This window comes from Dama dama, chromosome 13, assembly GCF_033118175.1.
Source record: "Dama dama isolate Ldn47 chromosome 13, ASM3311817v1, whole genome shotgun sequence".
Lineage (NCBI taxonomy): Eukaryota > Metazoa > Chordata > Mammalia > Artiodactyla > Cervidae > Dama > Dama dama.
In genome coordinates, this window is record NC_083693.1 from 50,117,490 (window position 1) to 50,139,085 (window position 21,596).

Consider the following 21,596-nt stretch of genomic DNA (forward strand, 5'->3'; position numbering starts at 1 on the left):
TCTGAAGATGTATTCCTGATGTATCCATGGAGAGAGTTGTACTCTACGTACACCTACTCCTCTGCCATCTTGTTCTCTGAATGTTGAGTTTTAAGCCAGCTTTTTCATTCTCCTCTTTCATTGTTGTCAAGAGGCTCTTTAGTTCCTCTTCAGTTTCTGCCATTAGAGTGGTATCATATCTGCATATCTGAGGTTGTTGATATTTCTCCCAGCAATCTTCATTGCAGCTTATGCTTCATCCAGCTTGGAATTTTACCTGATGTACTCTGCATATAAGTTAAATAAACAGGGTGATGGTATACAGCCTTGTTTTAACTCCTTTCCCAATTTGGAACCAGGCAGTTGTACCATGTTCTTGACCTGCATACAGGTTTCTCAGGAGACAGGTAAGGTGGTCTGGTAAATTTTCCACAGTTTGTTGTGATCTACACAAAGGCTTTAGCATAGTCGTTGTAGCAGAAGTAGATGTTTTATTGGAATTCCCTTGCCTTCTCTATGATCCAACAAATATTCAGTTTGATTTCTGGTTCTTCTGCCTTTTCTAAATCCAGCTTGTGCATCTGGAAGTTTTCAGTTCATGTACTGCTGAAGCCTAACTTGAAGGATTTTGAGCATTACCTTACTAGCATGCAACTTGAGTGCAGCTATATGGTAATTTGAACATTCTTTGGCATTGCCCTTCTTTAGGATTGGAATGAAAACTGATCTTTTCCGGTGGCCACTGCTGAGTTTTCCAGATTTGCTGACATATTGAATGCAGCAGTTTAACAGCATCATCTTTTATGATTTTAAACAGCTCAGCTGGTATTCCATCACCTGCACTAGCTTTGTATGCAGTAATGTTTCCTAAGGCCCAGTTGACTTAACACTTAGGATATCTGGCTCTAGGTGAGTGACCACATCATTATGATTATTCAGGTCATTAAGACCTTTTGTGTATAGTTCTTCTGTCTGTTCTTGTCACTTCTTCTTAATCTCTTCTGTTTCTGTTAGGTCCTTGCCATTTCTGTTGTTTATTGTGCTCCTCTTTACATGAACTATTCCCTTGGTATCTCCAGTTTTCTTGAAGTGATCTCTAGTCTTTCCCATTCTATTGTTTTCCTCTACTTCTTTGCACTGTTTGTTGAAGAAGACCTTATCTCTCCTTGCAATAGCAAGGAACTGTGCATTCAGTTGGTTCTATCTTTCCCTTTCTCCCCTGCTTTTCACTTCTCTTCTTTCCTTAGCAATTGAGGAGTAAAGCCTCCTCAGACAACAATTTCCCCTTCTTGCCTTTCTTTTTTGGGGGATGGTTTTGGTCACTGCTTCCTGTACAATGTTACGAACCTCCATCCACAGTTATTCAGGCACTCTACCAGATCTAATCCCTTGAGTCTAGTTGTCACTTCCACTGTATAATCATAAGGGATTTGACTTAGATCATATCTGAATGGTCTAGTGATTTTCCCTACTTTCTGCAATTTAAGCCTGAATTTTGCAATAAGGAGCCGATGATCTGAGCCACAGTCAGCTCCAGGTCTTGTTTTTGCTGACTGTGTAGAGCTTCTCCATCATTGGCTGCAAAGAACAGATTGATTAATCTGATTTTGGTATTGACCATTTGTTGATGTCCATGTGTAGAATCGTCTCTTATGTTGGAAAAGGGTGTTTGTTATGACCAGTGTGGTATCTTGGCAAAACTCTGTTAACCTTTGCCCTGTTTTATTTTGTACTCCAAGGCCAAACTTGCCTTTACTCCAGGTCTCTTGATTTCCTGTTTTTGCATTCCAGTCACCTGTGATAAAAAGGACACCTTTTTTTTTTTGGTGTTAGTTCTACAAGGTGTGGTAGATCTTCATAGAACCGGTCAGCTTCACCTCCTTTGGCATCAGCATTGGGGAATGAACTTGGATTATGTAATTTTGAATGGTTTGCGTTGGACACTGACCAAGATCATTCTGTCTTTTTTGAGATTGCACTTGAGTACTGCATTTCAGACTCTTTTATTGACTATGAGGACTACTGTCTCATTTTCTGTCTCTATAGGTTTGCCTGTTTTGGACATTGCATATAAGTAGAATCATTCAATACATGATCTTTTGTGCCTGTCTTCTTTCACTTAGCATAGTATTGTCAAGGTTTATCCATGTCATAGCATGTTTCATTTCCTCATTTCTTTTTATTTCTGAGTAATAATCCATTGTATAGTTATAACACATTTATCTGTTTCATCCAGTTGATGGATGTTTGGGTTGTTCCCACTCTGCCTATTATGGATAATACTGTTGTGAATATTTGTGTGTAAGTTTTTGTATGCACATATATTTTCAGTTCTCTTGAGGGTATACCAAGCAGTGGAATTGCTGGGTATACCATTTTACATTCCTACCAGCATTATATGAAGGTTCCAGGTTCTATGTCTTCAACAATGCTTTACTTATTTTCTCTTTTTGATTATAGTCATCCTCGTGAGTGTTAAGTTGTTTCTCATAGTAGTTTTGAATTGAGTTTCCCAACAGTGTTTCTATTGGACTAAAATAATAATAAGATAGAGGAATGGCAGTTTACTGGCTGACATAGAATATGTTAATCATAAGAGAGTATGCATATGCAAGTAAGTATTTTGATCATTTTCTAAGACTTTGCATTATCTTTAGGATTTTTTTTTTTTAGGATTCTTATTTATCAATTAACAATGAAAACATTTTATTTTGTACCTTAAAATCAAAATAGTTTTGAGGTTCCAAAATACTTTTCACAAATCCCCTGAATATTTTTGTTGCAGTTTTTCTTTCCCTTTAAAATATAGTCTTCATCTCTTTGGCTGCTAAAAGACATAGTTGAGAACATCTACTGATTTTGGACAAGTTCAGTTGAACAATCCAAGGACCAACTTGTACCAGTCACTCCTTTTACTGTGTTTACATGGGAGCTACCTTCACAAATCCTCCAATCTTGTGGGCCAGACAGATACACATTTATTTATATATAAGGAAGAATGTGGCAAGTGTAGCAGTTGGCAGGTATAAACATAGTGTGTTACTATCAGAGTTATTAACTAGAAATTAATTCCAGTTTTTAGCAGAGGCAGTAACTTATAGACTAGGTAGAATTTTGGCTGATAGAAAGCAGAATAGAAGAGAATTTTAGGTTGAAGGAACTATGTAAGCAAAGTCCTAGAAACAGGAAATTATAAGGTGTTTGGGATGAGAAGTAGTCTGTGTGATTATAGTTTCTGCTATACTGGGACAAGACGGCTCATGGGGGATCCAGGTGAAAATAGCCTGGATGCATACAACATGTTAAGGTCTCTGAATTTTGTCCTGTAATCAGTGGGATACTTTAGAAAATTATCTGCTCGTGTACATTTCATGATAAAATCTATGCTTTTCAAAGGTAAAATGCATAGTGATGGTGAAGAACAAATTAGGGATAGATGGGGAGGCAAGGGAGGCATTTGTAATGAGAAGGGTGAGAAATGACTTATCAACTAAAATTCGCTGAAGATAGGGGTTTGTTATTTCACATGAAAGAAATCTGTAAGTTAAAGAGTTGGTTAAAAGAAACTCAATTATATCAGGGCTCTAGGATGGCATTGCTGCATGTTTCTTGGTTTAATCTTTATGATCACAAGATGGCTCTCATTCAATCACAAACAGGAGTTAAAAGGGTGGGCTGTCTTGTTGTTAGAGAAGAAAACTGACTAAGCACTCTTAGCTTGACTGACCAAGATTGGATCTCATGACAGTGACTTAACTGCAAAGGAAGCTGGGAAAATGGGGGATCTGATTTTTTTTCCACCTTTATAGTGGGAGGTGAGCTCTGCTGATGAAAAGAACAGGTGAGAGTAGGAGTTCTCAGAGGCTAGGAATTAGTAGTGTTATAGCAGATGCTAATACCCTCTAGTAGTAAAAAGGCAAAAGAACAGACAGCTTTAAGAGATAAATTCAAAGTAAAGGAGAAATTAAGATTGGCTCCTGTTTTGGTGGTGAGTGAAGAGATGGTAATGCTATTTACCAAAGTGTATTTCCTGATCTAAAATTGAGTTGGGTCCTTAACCTGTTAATACCACTTATAGGGTGAATACCGTCCTAGGCCTACTGCTGCTGCTGCTGCTGCTAAGTCGCTTCAGTCGTGTCTGACTCTGAGCGACCCCAGAGACGGCAGCCCACCAGGCTCCCCCGTCCCTGGGATTCTCCAGGCAAGAGCACTGGAGTGGGTTGCCATTTCCTTCTCCAGTGCTTGAAAGTGAAACATGAAAGTGAAGTCGCTCAGTCGTGTCTGACTCTTAGTGACCCCATGGACTGCAGCCTGCCAGGCTGCTCCTTCCATGGGGTTTTCGAGGCAAGAGTACTGGAGTGGGGTGCCATTTACTTCTCCAGTCCTAGGCCTAGGACCCTATTATTGTACCTTCTAATCACCAACCTAATGGAACTTGGAGGAGACTATTGGAGGTAGTTCAGTCTTTTTTTTTTTAATTGTTTGTTTTACAGTATTGGTTTGATTTCTGTCATACATCAACATGAATTAGCCACAGGTGTATGTATGTCCGCTTCTCATTTTTAAGGACTACTTCTTGGACCAGTGTCAGTTTGCTGCATAATAATCACCTGGGGAGCTTGTTAAATAAATCAGAATCTTTGGGAATTTGATTATTTTTAGATCTTGGATTGGACCATCAATTTTGTTAACAAGCTCCCCAGGTAATTCTGATGCACAGCTTGGTTTAGGTATATTGGGTAGGAAAAATGTGGACTTTGGTTTTAGGCAAACCTGACTTTAGATTCCAATTCTTCACTTATTAACTGTGTGAACTTGGCCAAAGCACTTGACTCACAGAGCTCAGGTCCCTCATCTGTGAAATGTGTAATAACAACAACATCACCGATAAATAGCTACTTTACATAGCTTTTTGAAACACACGGTATTAATGTAGTATGTCTAGCTTAATGACTGCCATATTGTAAGGATTCAGTAACTGGTTATTTTCATGTACCTTAGTAAGTACTGGGTGTTTAATTTAGCAAAGAAACACATGTCTGTAAAGCTACAACAAAAAGAAAATAAAAAGCCAAATATAATAAATTGCTTTTCTTGTTACTTGGTATCCACTGTAATCAATAATTGATTTTTTTGGCCCAGCCGAACATCTAAGCTTGAGCATATAGGCTCTGTTTATTTTCCAAACTGCATTTTTGGCTGTGTCTGTTCTGTATAATCTATATAAGTATATAACCTAAAAATCAGTCAGTGTACAGAATTACTAATCCAATTTCTGTGAGATACATTATTTAATATTCAGTAGAGGCTATTTTTCACTATAATCTCATATAAAACCTTAAACTAGGCAGGATTCTTGCTCTTATAAAACAAAAAACAGACAATTCTGATAAAAGTAGTAAGTGCACATTTAGGATCATTTTGTTATTCTTGGGGCTTACGCAGTTGCCTGGGTTAATAATTGGGATGTTACTGTGGATGACTGTCTAGTGATAAATAACTACCCACTGAGAGTGAATGCTTGTTTTTCCTGTTTCAGTGCGTAAGGAGGTCTTGGTGTAAGGGAGAAGATGCTTACATTGGCTATTTGCTTTGTGCTAGGGAATTTGGCTTAATGTGTCTTGTAGGAGAGAGGCAGCCTGCTGTAGTGGGCACCTGTGGACTCGGAAGGCGTGCTGTCTGGGCTCCTTTCTCAGCTCCTGCACTTACAGATGTGACTGTAGGTAAATTACTGATCTTTGCATGCCTTGACATTATACTGTATACCTACCTCATGAAGTTGTTGTGAGGATTACATAAGCTAACATACCTAGAGTATTTACGAAGTGCCTGGCTTATAGTTCTGTATAACTGTTGGCTATTCTTAGTTTCACAAATTTCACAAATTTACGCTGTTCTGCAGTCTCTCAAAAATCCTGTAAGGTTATGTATCTTAATCTTTTTTTATAGGTAAGAAAACTGAGGTTTGAAGTGGTTAGTAACTTAGCCACAATGCCATCTATTTGGTGATGCAAATCCTAGATAGCTTCTTTCCACATTCTACTATGCCTTTAATAATTTAGTTATTTTTTAAAAATTCTAAAAATAATTACTCATGTGATTCATATGGTATTAAGTAATATTGATTTCAATTTATAAAAAATATTTTTGCTAATTGGCAATAGAATGGATTAACTTTCTTTGAACTTTGAGTAAGCTGGTAATATTTTGAAAAACATTTTTTATTGATCCTCCCTTAAAAATATTGCATCATGGGATATGGAGGAAAGATAACCCTTGCACTTTGTTGGTGGAATGTAAATTGGTGCAGTCACTGTGGAAAACAGTATGGAGTTTCCTCAAAAAACTAAAAATAAAGTTGTCATATGATCCAGCAGTTCTACTGCTGGATATATATTTGAAGAAAACAAAAACAATAATTTGAAAAAAACACATGCACCCCAGTGTTCATAGAAACATTATTTACAAAAGCTAAGAAATGGAAGTGACCTAAGTATCCATTAATAGATGAATAGATAGATGAAGATATATTTATAATGGAATACTACTCAGCCACAGAAAATAATGAAATTTTGCCATTTGCAAAAACATGGATGAATGTGGAGGGTATTATGCTTAGTGAAATAAGTCATTCAGAGAAAGAAAATACAGTGTGTTATCCTTTATATGTAGAGTCTAAAAAATACAACAAACTAGCAAATGTAGCAAAAAAGAAACAGGCTCACAGATGTAGAGAACAATTGTGGTTACCAATGGGGGAAAATTAAGGGGGGAAAGCAAAATAGGGGTAGGGAATTAAGTACAACTACCTCCCATCACCTCATGGGAAATAGATGGGGAGACAGTGGAAACAGTGTCAGACTTTATTTTTTTGGGCTCCAAAATCACTGCAGATGGTGACTGCAGCCATGAAATTAAAAGACGCTTACTCCTTGGAAGGAAAGTTATGACCAACATAGATAGCATATTAAAAAGCAGAGACATCACTTTGCCAACAAAGGTCCGTCTGGTCAAGGCTATGGTTTTTCCAGTAGTCATGTATGAATGTGAGAGTTGGACTGTGAAGAAAGCTAAGTGCCGAAAAATTGATGCTTTTGAACTGTGGTGTTGGAGAAGACTCTTGAGAGTCCCTTGGACTGCAAGGAGATCCAACCAGTCCATCCTAAAGGAGATCAGTCCTGGGTGTTCATTGGAAGGACTGATGCTGAAGCTGAAACTCCAATTCTTTGGCCACCTCATGCGAAGAGTTGACTCATTGGAAAAGACCCTGATGCTGGGGCGGATTGGGGGCAGGAGAAGGGGACAACAGAGGATGAGATGGCTGGTTAGTATCACCGCCTCAATGGGCATGAGTTTGAGTAAACTCTGGGAGTTTGTGATGGACAGGGAGGCCTGGCGTGCTGCGATTCATGGGGTCACAAAGAGTCGGGCACAGCTGAGCGACTGAACTGCACTGAACTGAACTATATGAAATAAATACGCTACAAGAATATATTGTGCAGCACAGGGAATATAGCCAGCATTTTTTAACAGTAGTTAGTGGAGTATAATCTTAAAAAATTGTGAATCACTATGTTATAACCTGAAACTTACATAATATTATAAATCAACTATACTTCAATAAAAATTAAATATTGTATCAAGGTGTATTGAGATATTTTAAAGTATGGTGTAATTGCAATAGGCATTTAATTGAAATTAATTATAGAAATATAATTTACTTGGGTTTAGGTAATGATATTTTTATAACATCATTTAATACTTGATGATCATAATAGTTCAGTTCAGTTCAATTGCTCAGTTGTGTCCGACTCTTTGTGACCATAATAGTACCTTGAGGTTTTTGGACTTTCTTTTTGTTTGTTGTGTAGTTATATAAATATTTGAATACTATTATTAATTTCATTTATAATATGGATGCATTTGTGATGCATCTAAATCTAAATCCTGAATTATCTAACCCTAAATACATTTTACAGAATATATATACAGTTTTGCTTGCTAACAGATAGCCACTAATGTGTATGCATAGTATTGACTTGAGACATTTGTGTCTACCTGTCTGTATCTTTTATATGAATAATTGTGTACTGAATAAGAAACTTAATTTAAAATATTAAAATGAAAGATAGGCTGTGCTTTTTGTTTTTGTTTTTAATTAATTCTGTAACAGGGGGGTGGAAGTATGTTAAACTAGAATCTAAAGCCAATCTTGCATTAGATATTTTTCCTTACTTACTCTTCCTCTTTCTCTGTAAGCACACAGATACATGAACCACACTTACCAAACAATAAAATAAAAATATTGTTTTATAAGGTAATTTTCAGAAGGTAAAAAGCCCCAGACAGCTTTTCCCCTTTATAGTTTTAGGTGGAAAGCGTTACGCACAACTTACTTTGAAATTTCCCATTAGAAGCAATAGCGATTTTGTTTTGAATAGCTCTAAAGAAGCTATGTGTTTCCTCCTCAGCACTCTTTGGCCTACCTTATCAATTTCTTTTGGTAAAGTGCAGCGTGTTGCCAGAAATTCATTTTCTCTCTTTGGAATGGAATGGAAGTTGCTGCATTTGATTATGGGTTAGAAAGAGAACAGTTATCCAAATTTTACATTCAATATATTTTTCCTTAGTTTCATTTAGTTTATAACATACTGGTGGCAGAGCTGTTCCACATCCTTTGAATTTCATGATCTGATTGCATACAATAAGAAGTTATCCAGATCTTTCTCACAGTAACAGTCTGTCTTTTTTCTTTTTCTCAATTATTCTCCCCATCCTCCCTGACTTGGCTCTCACCAATTCCTGTCTTCTCTCTCAATTTTTTTCTTCTCAGTAGTTTGTTTCCATCTCATCTCCTTGAGGAATAGGAGGACCCTAAATCCTTGGTAGGGCAGTGTTGAAACAATTGGTGAAAGGAGAGCAGAGGACACATAGAAGACATGGGTTGTAAAACCAGCTGCTTGGCTCCTATGATTTTGAATCTGGAAGGTGGATCAGGTGCTCTGTTTACATCTGATTCCTGCATTGCTTTTCTTTGCAAGAGCTGCTCTCAGAATTGTAAATGCTCTTCCCTGCATTGCAGTTTAGTTAAGGACATTTTGAAGGAATTGATGTTGGTTTTCAGTGCTTTTGCTGCAGTACCTTATCTGATTTGGGAAAGAAGGTTCTTATTTGGTTAGGTTTGTAGTTCTGTAGGCTTAGATTCTGTCAAAAAAGTGGCTGGTTGGTGTCGCAGATAAGATGATTATTATTTTTAGACGTTAGTATCTAGAAGTATCTTTTTCTGCATCTGTATTACCATGGTGATAGAAGGCTTCCTAATTTTTCTCTGATTTTGAAGACTCTACTAAAAGCATCGATACTTTTTTTCTTTAACTATAAAGACCAAAGATGCAAGGTTTTTCTTAATCTTAGTTGTTTTATTCCTAATTTACTTTCTCTGTTACTTGCTAGATGAAAATGTAGAACTTAAGGCAATTACTTTTTGTTAAAGAAGATAAGATGTTGCCTGTCTCTGTGGTGTGTGTGTGTACTCTGGAAAGGAACTCCACACACACACACACACACTTCTCTGTTTTTTATGTTAAAAAGAAAAACAGCCTTTTTATGTTTAAAACTCTGGATTGAACCTAATCTTCGTAGTGAACAGGTATAAAAATTGCCTTCTTTTTAATGAGCCCTTTCACACTATATTGTGGGTTTAGTTTTAAAAAATTTAGATAGTGTGCTTTTTTTTTTTTAAAGATAGTATATTCTTATCATATATATATATACATGTATTTTACAGCAGCCCACTATAACCAGTATTTGCACTAGATTTTCTTCTATGAAGTCCCATTTTTCTGGAGTTGAGATCAGTAGAAAAATGAAGATAACATTGGATTTTCTTGGGAAAAAGTGGTGGTTAAGAATAGACTGCAAGGAAATGTATGATCCCCCCTTTTTTAAATGCTAGATATTTTAAACTCTACCTGAATTAGTTAATTTTGAATTCTCTAACTTAAACTATTAGTGTAGAGGTATTAGGAGAGGGAATTTCATGAACTCTTAGAGTGTTAGATCTCAAGGGATCAAGTAACCAATCCTGATACTATGTAGAGGAACACTGGAGGTTTATTCATTCATTCATCCACCCATTCACTCAATGAATATTTATTTTACTATTGCTATTTTAGGTTCTTGGGGATATCCTTAGCCTTATGGAGTTGACAATAAATAGATATTAGACATCATAAGTAAGTAAATTGCATATTGGAAAGTGATAAAAGTAGTCTAAGATAAGGGGGAGAGAAAGTGCTTATGTGAGGGTGGGTTTCGTTTGCACTTCAAAATAGAGTAGGTCCCAATGAAAACGTGACATTTGAGTAGAAACTTGAAGATGAGAGTGTAATCTGTGTGACATCTGTGGGAAGATTGTGTCAGACAAAAGGGATAGTCAGTTCAAAGGCTAATACATGGGGCCATGTCTAGCTTATGTTCACTGAGTAGTAAAAACATCACTTTGGCTTCTGGAGTAAAAGTGGACTGAAGTTAACAGGTGATGAAAGTTAACAGGACTGGAAGGCAAGGGTATGAATAGATTATGTGGTGTCTGGTGAGCTGTAGGGACTTTGGCTTTTCATGGATGAAATGTAGGAAGGGGTGTCAGTGAAGGGTTTTGAGTAGACATCATCTGACTTATGTTTCAACTCTGAATCATTCTGACTGCCCTGTTGAGAAGAGGCTGGCGTAGGGTTACTAGATTTAGAAAATAAAAATATGCTCACTAAATTAAATTTGAATTTTAGATAAACAGTAATTTTTTATATACATTTGTCCCATGCCATGTGACTATTTACCCATATGGCAGAATGTAAACTACTATCTTATAGTTAAAAAAAGAAAAAGAACACTCTTCATTGTTACTGTTGTTTACTATAGATGACTGTTACCCTGATCCTGCTGATCCCAAGGCATGGGCCTTAGAGCAAATTTTCATCTTTGCTTTCCATACTATCCAAATTACTGTTTTTCACGTTGTGGTCATCTTATACCCAAGAGTGTTACAAATGCAGTTTGTTGAACTCTGGCCCAGACTTACTGAATCAAAATTTCTTGAGATAGCACAGAGTATCTCCATGACTGCTCACTGTTCTAGATTCTATTTACAGTAGTGAATAAAACATACAAAATTCTTTACCCTAGTGAAATTAGTATTCTAGTGGGTGAGACAAATAAACAAGATAAATAAGTAAATATATAGTAAGTTAAATATTTATATAGGTGCTAAGAAGAAAGAAAAAACACGATGGGGAAAGGACATATGCTATGTAACGATGAGGGAGTTGTAGTTTTAAACAGCATGTGCCCAGTGAAGACCTCACCATATAGTGATGTTTGAATTGAGACTTGAAGAAAGTGACAGAAAAAGGTAGATCCCTGGAGGTATGCATTCTTCACTGAAGAAATAACAACTACAGAAGTCCTAAAGTGAAAGTGAAGTTGCTCAGTCGTGTCCGACTCTTTGCGACCCTGTGGGCTGTAGCCCACCAGGCTCCTCCGTCTATGGGATTCTCCAGGCGAGAACTACTGGAGTGGGTTGCCATTTCCTTCACCAGGGGCAAATCTGGTGTGTTTAATACACTGCCAGGGGCCGTATGTCTGGAATGGAGTGAAAGGGGAAAAATAGTAGGGGAAGAGATGAGAGGGGAAGAAAAGAAAGAGGAGTGGTGAGTGAGTGTTAGTAATTAGACCTTATGGTATGTTGGAAAGAGACTTGAAAGCTAGACCCAGCTATGATATCCCTGGACTGGTTTCTTCTTGGCTAAAAAGTAGTCAGAAGATTAAGATGATCTCTTTTGGTGTTTTTTTGTTTTGTTTTGTTTTTAATCTTAAATAGTCTTTAATTTGATGCTCTTCCATTTCTAGCTTGTTTATAAACAGTTCATCATTTGAGATTCTTTTGTCCTTTTCACGAGCTCATCTCTGCCCTCTGTCTAGCCATGTGAACTTTTCCCTTTATGTTGCCCTTGTTCCTCTTTCTTTCTTGGTTGAACTTGAAGATTTAGACAGTCCTTTGATAAATATAGTAGGAAATTGTTCTCTTATCACTTTGAGTGTCAGAAGTAGTAATGGTTGGACAAAGTTATTTAATGTTAACTAAGAATTAAGAACCTCTTCATGGATCACAGCCTTGTTGTGGGGAAGGAACTTGCGTAACTCAGTGAAGCTATGAGTAATGCCATGCAGGGCCACCAAAGGCAGACAGGTCATGGTGGAGAGTTGTGACAAAACATGGTCCCCTGGAAGAGGGAATGGCAAACTACTCCAGTATTCTTGCCTGGAGAACCCCATGAACAGTATAAAAAGGCAAAAAGCTATGACACTGAAAGATGAGCATCCCTTCCACCCCCACCCAAGTCAGAAGTATCCAATATGCCACTGCGGAAGGGTGGAGGGCAATTACTAATAGCTCCAGAAAGAATGAAGCAGCTTGGCCAAAGGGGAAATGATGCTTAGTTGTGGATGTGTCTGGTGGTGAAAGTAAAATCTGATACTGTAAAGAAAGATACTGCATAAGAACCTGGAATGTTAGGTCCATGAATCCAGGTAAATTGGACTTGGTCAAGCAAGAGAAGGCAAGATTAAACATTGTCGTCTTAGGAATCAGTGAGCTAAAGTGGATGAGAATGGGCGAATTTAATTCAGATAACCATTGTATCTACTTCTGTGGGCAAGAATTCCTTAGAAGAAATGGAGTAGCTCTCATAGTCAACAAAAGAGTTTGAAATGCAGCACTTGGGTGCAACCTCAAAAACAACAGCATGATCTCAGTTTGTTTCCAAGGCAAATCATTCAACATAACAGTAATCCATGTCTGTGCCCTAACTGCTAATGTCAAAGAAGCTGAAGCTGACCATTTCTATGAAGACCTCCAACATCTTCTAGAACTAACACTCAAAAAAGATGTCCTTTTCATCATAGGGTATTGCAATGCAGAAGTAGAAAGTCAAGAGATACCTGGAGTAACAGATAAGTTTGGCCTTGGAGTACAAAATGAAGCAGGGCAAAGGCTAACAGAGTTTTGCCAAGATATCACACTGGTCATGGCAAATTCTTTTCCAACAACACAAGAGATGACTCTACACATGGACATCAACAAATGGTCAATACCAAAATCAGATTGATTATGTTCTTTGCAGCCAAAGATGGAGAAGCTCTATACAGTCAGCAAAAGCAAGATCTGGAGCTGACTGTGGCTCAGATCATTGGTTCCTTATTACAAAATTCAGGCTTAAATTGAAGAAAGCAGGGAAAACCATTAGACGATTCAGGTATGATCTAAATCAAATCCCTTATGATTATACAGGGGAAGTGACAACTAGATTCAAGGGATTAGATCTGGTAGAGTGCCTGAATAACTGTGGATGGAGGTTCGTAACATTGTACAGGAGGCAGTGACCAAAACCATCCCCCAAAAAAGAAAGGCAAGAAGGGGAAATTGTTGTTTGAGGAGGCTTTACTCCTCAATAGCTAAAGAAAGAAGAGAAGTGGAAGGCAAGGGAGAGAGGGAAAGGTTATATCCAACTGAATGCACAGTTGCAAAGAATAGCAAGGAGAGATAAGGCCTTCTTCAGTGAACAGTGCAAAGAAGTAGAGGAAAACAATAGAATGGGAAAGACTAGAGATCTCTTCAAGAAAATTGGAGATATCAAGGGAACATTTCGTGCAAGAATGGGCATGATAAAGGACAGAAACGGTGAGGACCTAACAGAGGTAGAAGAGATTAAGAAGTGGCAAGAACATACAGAAGAACTATATACAAAAGGTCTTAATGACCTGGATAACTATGATGGTGTGGTCACTAACCTAGAGCCAGATATCCCAGAGTGTGAAGTCAAGTGGGCCTTAGGGAGCATTACTACAAATAAAGCTAGCTGATGGAATTCCAGCTGAGCTATTTAAAATCCTAAAAGTTGATGCTGTTAAATTGCTGCACTCAATATGCCAGCAAATCTGGAAAACTCAGCAGTGGTCACAGGACTGGAAAAGGTCAGTTTTCATTCCAGTCCCAAAGAAGGGCAACGTCAAAGAATGTTCAAACTACCATACAATTGCATTCATTTCACATACTAGTAAGGTTATGCTCAAAATCCTTCAAGCTCGGCTTTAGCAGTACATGAACTGAAAAATTCCAGATGTGCAAGCTGGGTTTAGAAAAGGCATAAGAGCCAGAGATCAATTTGTCAGCATTTTTTGAATCATAGAGAAAGCAAGAGAATTCCAGAAAAACATCTATCTCTGCTTCATTGACTATGCTAAAGCTTTTGACTGTGGATCACAACAAACTGTGGAAAATTCTTCAAGAGCGGGAATACCAGACCACATTACCTGTCTCTTGAGAAACCTGTATGTAGGACAAGAAGCAACAGTTAGAATTGGACATGAACCAATTGACTGGTTCCAAATTGGGAAAGGAGTACGTCAAAGCTGTATATTGTCACTGTATATTATTTAACTTCTATACAGAATACTTCATGTGAAGTGCTGGGCTGGATGAATCACAGGCTGGAATCAAGATTGCTGGAGAAATGTCAATAACCTCTGTTATGCAGATGTGATACCACTCTAATGGCAGAAAGTAAAGAGAAACTAAAGAGCCTTTTGATGAGGGTGAAAGAGAAGAGTGAAAAAGCTTTTGAAACTCAACATGAAAAATCCTAAGATCATGGCATCCATCACTTCATGGCTTATAGATGGGAAAAAGTGGAAGCAGTGACAGATTTTATTTTCTTGAGCTCCAATATCCCTGTAGTTGGTGACTGTAGCCATGAAATTAAAAGACAGTTGCTCCTTGGAAGGAAAGCTATGACAAAGCTAGACAGTATATTAAAAAGCAGAGACATCACTTTGCCAGCAAAGGTCCGTATAGTCAAATCTATGGTTTTTCCAGTAGTCATATATGGATGTGAGAGTTGAACCATAGAGAAGGATGAGCACCGAAGAAGTGAAGCTTTCAAATTGTGGTGCTGGAGAAGACTCTTGAGAATCCCTCAAGAGTCTCAAGACTCTTGAGAATGTGCAAGGAGATCACACCAGTCAGTCCTAATGGAAAACAATTCGGAATATTCATTTCAAGGACTGCTGCTGAAGTTGAAGCTCCAGTATGTTGGCTACCTCACGTGAAGCACCAGCCCATTAGAATAGGCCCTGATACTGGGAAAGATTGAAGGCAGAAAGAGAAGAGGGTGGCAGAGGATGAGATGACTAGATAGCATCACTGACTCAATGGACATGAATTTTAGCAGACTGTAGGAAATGGTCGAGGTCAGAGGAGCCTGGTGTGCTGCAGTCTATGGGGTTGCAAAGAGTTGGACATGACAGTAACTGAACAACAAGAACAAGATAAGAAGCATTTTTCTCTACTAAGAGATTTAAATTCTTTGAATGACTGCTTGACTTAAAGCTTAACAGAGAGGAAAAAGAGGCTTGACTAAGCTTCAAATTGAATAAATCCCAAATTCTAGTCCAAGGTTAAATGTAATATAATGTGTAGATAATCATAGGATTCTTAACTGGATACCTCTATGGAAAGGACACTTTTGAGTAGGTCTTAATCTTAAATGAATGTTTACTTACAAATAATCAGGTAGACCACTCTAAGATGTTGTTTTGATGGGTTCTATTAGCAGATGTCATGGATAAAAAGAACATCATGAAGCTTTGCAGTCTTCTTTAGTAATAATTCTGTTGGAAGAACAAAGCACTATCAAATTTGTTGCTGGAGGCTTTGAAATCCAACACACATAAAAAAACAGGACTTGTAGGCTCTCAAATTGCAGCTTTCATGCAGCGGTAATGAAACATTATAATCACTCTGAATAATTCTGCCACCTTGCCTAGCTCTCACAGGGTATTGTGAATTATAAAGAAACAAATACAAAAAATCTAAGTAGTATCTTGGGGTTTTATCTGTAGTGTTTTTGTTGTCTGCTAGAGTTTGAGTACTGCAGGAGAGTCAGAGAAAGGGTATAATATTAGGTACCAACATATTAGGTTAAGTTTATGATGGCAGTTCTACTTGACAATAGTTGTTGTTTAGCCACTAAGTCGTGTTCAGTTCTTTTGTGACCCCATGGACTGTAGTCCATCAGGCTCCTCTGTCCATTAGATTTCCTAGGCAGGAATGCTGGAGTGAGTTGCCATTTCCTTCTCTAGGGGATCTTCCTGAACTGGGCAGCAAGCTCCTGCTTGGCAGGCAGGTTCTTTACCACTGAACCACCTGGAAAGCCCACCTTACAACGGTGCATTTACAAGGTTTTTTTTGCTAATAATCATTTTCTTTGTCTGTTGTGTATTTGATGAGGCTTTTGTAGTGATTATTCTTTTGGGCTTGACTGAAATGAAAGAAATCTTAATTGGACCTTTCTTGACTAAATATAATTATTTTAGGAGGAATGAGGCGGAAAAGCATCATAAAACTTAGTTGAACAATCAGCTGCATATATTTATTTGTAACCTCTACCTAGCTCATTTATTTTCCTACAGTGTAAAATTGTTGAAAGTTTAAATTGAAACTGTTCATAAACTTAAAATAGGAGCCTATTGAAAAATAGTGGTGTAAATTTTGAAAAACAAAGTTTATTTTGCATCTTTTGAATATTATTGAATTCTAGACTTGAAGATATGTTTCAGCTGACTTTTGTAGCTGTGGTAATTTTATCAGGTTGGTAGCTGTGCCTCAATTAAAGTACAATATACTTTAATTAATACAGGCTTTGGAGTTTCTATTTAATGAACACTGATTTATTTGCATTTTATAAAATCAAAACAAGACATACTAAGTTCCAATGAAACAGCCTAAAACATGTGCTCCTTATTATTTTTTTAAAACTAGCCAATTAAGGATGAGGAAGTAAATCTTTACTGAGATAGCTCCTCTGACACCAAAGGGATGACTGTGTTCTGCCTGCTCTTGGCTTCACCAAAATTAGGTTGTTGGGCAGCTGAATAACTTTGTCATGAAAAAGTTTATTTTTAAAATCACTCTTGGCAAACTGTGACCTGTGGACTAAATCCTGTTTGTTTTTGTAAATGAAGTATGGTACAGAGCCATGCTCATTTGTGTTCACATGTTGTTTATAGTTGCTTTGGTGCTACAGTGGCACTGTTCAATAGTTTCAGATCAAATGATCCACAAGGCTTAAAATATTTTCTGTTATTTGACCCTGTCGGGAGAATCGTGCTGACTCCTGTTTTTTAATCTAAGTCTTCTGTAGATAGGTCATGTTCAAGTTACGGTGGAGTTTTATGTGGTTTGTTTTTTTGTGTTCAATTTTCCATTCAGCTTCATTCTAAGGAGGAAATAGTTTTAAAAAAATCATTTGGAATGTTAGTTTCTCGCTTCCTCATCAAACGTAGGTATAATACCACTTTACATGGTTGCCATGAGGAATCAATGAGAACTGTAAATAAAATCTTTAAAGTGCCTGGCACCCAGCAGGAATTCAGGTGGTGGGGAGATATAATCAGGGAAAGTCTGGGTGTTTCTTTGGGTGATTTAAGATGGCATGTTTTTAGAGATTCTGATTTGTCCACAGAGCTGGCTGTGGAAGCCTAGTTTATACAGTTTCTTAGTACAACATTGTTGATTTACTTTCCTCCATCCTTTCCTTCCTGCTTCCCTGTGCCCCTCTTTCTCTTTCCTCTCCTCCTACTGACCATTGTATATTGCAGGAAAAATGGGGTATGAGAGGATGGTCATGTCCCAGGTCTTGACTGAGTACCTGGGATAGGCTGCCAGTTGAGGGTCCTTGACCTTATGCAGAAAAGAGTTCAAGAGCTATCCATAGTAAAATGAAAGCAGATTCATTCAGAGAGATACACTTTTGAGGGGCTTCCCTGGTGGCTCAGATGGTAAAGAATCTGCCTGCAATGCAGGAGGTCCAAGTTTGATCCCTAGGTCAGGAAGATCCCCTGGAGAATGGAATGGCTACCTACTCCCCTGGAGAATCCCATGGACAGAGGAATCTGGTGGGCTACTGTCCATGGGATCTCAAAGAGTCTGACACGACTGATCTACTAATACACACACACACACACACACACACACACACACACACACACACACACACACACACACACACACACACACACACACACACACACACACACACACACACACTTTTTAGAAGGTAAGAGCTGACCCCAGGGCATGGAGTCCTTTTGAAAATTGAGAGCAGAGCTTGGCTGTGGCTGGTAGTTAGTGGTCTACGTAATTTAGTTTTTATGGGCTTCCATGGTGGCTCAGAGGTAGAGAATCCACCTGCCAATGCAGGAGACAGGGGTTTGATCCCTGACTCAGGAACGTCCCCTGGAGAAGGAAATGGTAACCCATTCCAGTATCCTTGCATGGAAAATCCCACTGACAGAGGAGCCCCATGGGCTGTAGTCCCTGTGGTTGCAAAGAGTCGGAGAGGATTTAGCAACTAAACAACAAACAAGGAGTAGCAGGAATAGTCTAACCATCTTAGAGAAGGAGTGGGGATTTTTAGGAGATGGGGCACCACTCACTTTTCAGTTCAGTTCAGTTCAGTCGCTCAGTTGTGTCCAACTCTTTGCAACCCGATGAATCACAGCACGCCAGGCCTCCTTGTCTATGACCAACTCCTGGAGTTTACTCAAACTCAATGTCCATCGAGTTGGTGATGCCATCCAGCCATCTCATCCTCTGTCGTCCCCTTCTTCTCCTGCCCCCAATCCGCCCCAGCATCAGGGTCTTTTCCAATGAGTCAACTCTTCACATGAGGTGGCCAAAGTATTGGAGTTTCAGCTTCCGCATCAGTCCTTCCAATGAACACCTAGCACTGATCTCCTTTAGGATGGACTGGTTGGATCTCCTTCCAGTCCAAGGGACTCCCAAGAGTCTTCTCCAACACCACAGTTCAAAAGCATCAATTTTTTGGCGCTCAGCTTTCTTCACAGTCCAACTCTCACATCCATACATGACTACTGGAAAAAGCATAGCCTTGACTAGATGGATCTCTGTTGGCGAAGTAATGTTTCTGCCTTTTAATATGCTATCTAGGTTGGTCATAACTTTCCCCCCTTTTAGGCCTTTTTTAATTGGCTTCTGAACTGTCATGGCACCTGTGGGTGTATATTTAGCATATGCAAATATATTACAGTGAACATATAGTGTGGCTCAAGGTCTACTGGAAGTCGAATCTTCCTCCATCCTGAGCCTAGTATGTTCTAACCTGTTTTGGTCTTATCCTGTTGTTTTTCATGGTTGTGTCATTCTTTTAACAGTTATGTCCTGCCCTCTTCCTTCCCGTCTCAATACCTTTGCTTCTCTGTTTCCTTTTTGATATATGTAAGCATTAGTACTAAATTTAGTTAGTCAGTAGAGACTTGTAGAGGATTTTCCATTATTCTTAGTTCCATCCTCTAGGATGCAGAAGAAATTAGCTTCTTGTGATCTCCCTCCCTACCCTCTTTATTCTTATGTGATAATGTATACTAGCAGATATCTAGGTATATATGCAAAATCCATTCCTACCACAGCAAATTTTAGAGCAGGTCTTCAGTTTTGTTTTAACCCATGATGCCAAGGGCTCACTTGTAGACAAGCATAGTTTTCTTCTAGAAGACAGGACAGCTAGATGATAAATAGATTCTCCCTAACATTTTGAAGTGTCAGGTGATTGTATGCTCCTCGGTTCTTTGTCTTGTCACAACAAAAATTTGGAGTGATGGACATTAAAGCCCCCTTGCCGGGTCACAGCTCTCGGAGGACAGACCGTGTTTATAGCTCTCAGGTCTCGAACGGACCATGTTATAGCTCTTAAATAAATCAGTGTTATGGCTCAGTGTTACAGCTGTATTTTATTTAGATAATAGCAGGAAAATCCATCCTCGAGGCGTGAGAGCACGTTGACCCAAAGACGCGAAGAGAAGAGCGCCCCATCGCACGGGAGAGAGAGAGAGAGAAGAGGGCTTTGGCTCCTCTTTTTATATGTTTCTCTGTCTCTGGGCCTGTCTTATGTAAATTGGGCCAGCCAGGAGTGTTGTTTGTTTTACCTGAGGTTCTCACTCCGGTCCTCGGACCTTCGTTTGTTCTATTTTTGCGGGCTTTTCCCTTCCAGGTCTTTTAGCCATCACCATTCTGGACTCCTTTTCCCTATTCTAACTACCTAACAGAAGGAAACTTAAAGATCTAATGATGATAAAATTGAGCTGGCAATCTTATATTGCAAGCACCCACTTAGTTGTTCTCTTGTTTCATGAAAACATAAACTTAGAAAACTAAGTTATTTTACTTGACAGGTATTTTTAGAAGATTAATTTGAAACCTGGGACCTAACCCTTTCAAGTTACTTTAAAAGCAATGTTAAAATAAATGAGAGCAAGGACAAAGAATCTTAGAATGTTTTTTGTTTTAATTGGCATTATTATTATTTTGTGATAGCATTTAGTTTTGTAGGTGTCATGGAAAAGATATGGAAAAGAGGTGATAGTTGTAATATTAGCAGACCCATAGACAATAGTTAACAGTTATCCATGTTTGTTAGGTTTGAAAATCTTTTTATTCATGTTGAATTTACTCCTATTTTCAATTCACCTGAATTCTTTTGTATGTGGTTTGAAAAGGAGTTAAATTGGGTCAGAATTTCTCGTTGAATGTTCTACCTTTTTAAAGCTACTGACTGACCTGAATTTAGTACCGGTGCTTATATACATCAAAAAGGAAACAGAGGAGAGAAAGGTACAAAGACCAGTAGGAACAGAGGAAAGTGAAAGGGAGAGAGGGACACAGGGAAGGAAGAAGGAGAGGGAAGGACGGAAGAAGGTTAATCAGAAATGTTATGTTAAGAACCTGGATAAACTAGACTTCCACAGCCAGCTCTGTGGAGAAATCAGAATCTCTAAACACATGCCATGCTAAATCACCCAAAGAACCTCCTAGACTTTTCCTGATTATTTCTTCCTACCACTTGAATTCCTTCTGGGTCCTGGCACTCTGCTAAGGATTTTATTTACAGCTCTCATTGACTCCTCATAGTAACTCTGTAAGGTGGTATTATACCTACTTTTGATGAGAAAGCTAGAAACTAACACTCAAAATGAATTTTTAAAGTATTAAACCCAGTTTTTATATATCACCATTCTATTAAAGGTAATGTATTCTTCCTCCTTTTTCATTTATTTTACAGTAAACTGAGAGATAGATAGTAATCTTGAGTCCTTTAGCGTCTGTGAGTCACAGAGGGACATTAAATGATTTTCTTAGAACTGCCATTTGAGTCAAAGTTAGGGGCATAAATTTGAATGTACCTTATTTTGTCTATTTATAGGAACCAGACAGGTTTAAAAAGTAATTTTGTGTCTGGAAACAGGTAGATAACAGAAAATGAGAGATTGTTTAGTGTTAAAAAGTTTTCAGAGTTGTAAAGAATTTTATCTTGCCAGCATACAGGGAGAGAACCGGATGAATTGTATGTCCTGGGGAAACAGAACTCAAAAGCACGTGTTAGAATTAGCATTCTGTTTGCTTGTATATGAGAAAAACCAGTAACAAATTGATTTAATCTGTGAAAGGAGAAAGAGCAGGGAGGTGGTGGGGGGAGAAGAAGAAA

The 21,596-nt window shown here is 38.3% G+C and overlaps 1 protein-coding gene across 2 annotated transcripts in view; it reads left to right on the top strand.

Moving 5' to 3' along the window:
• Positions 1-21,596, top strand: part of NUBPL (NUBP iron-sulfur cluster assembly factor, mitochondrial) — a 225,792-nt gene that overhangs the window by 23,173 nt on the left and 181,023 nt on the right. The gene's annotated exons all lie outside the window — the stretch shown is intronic.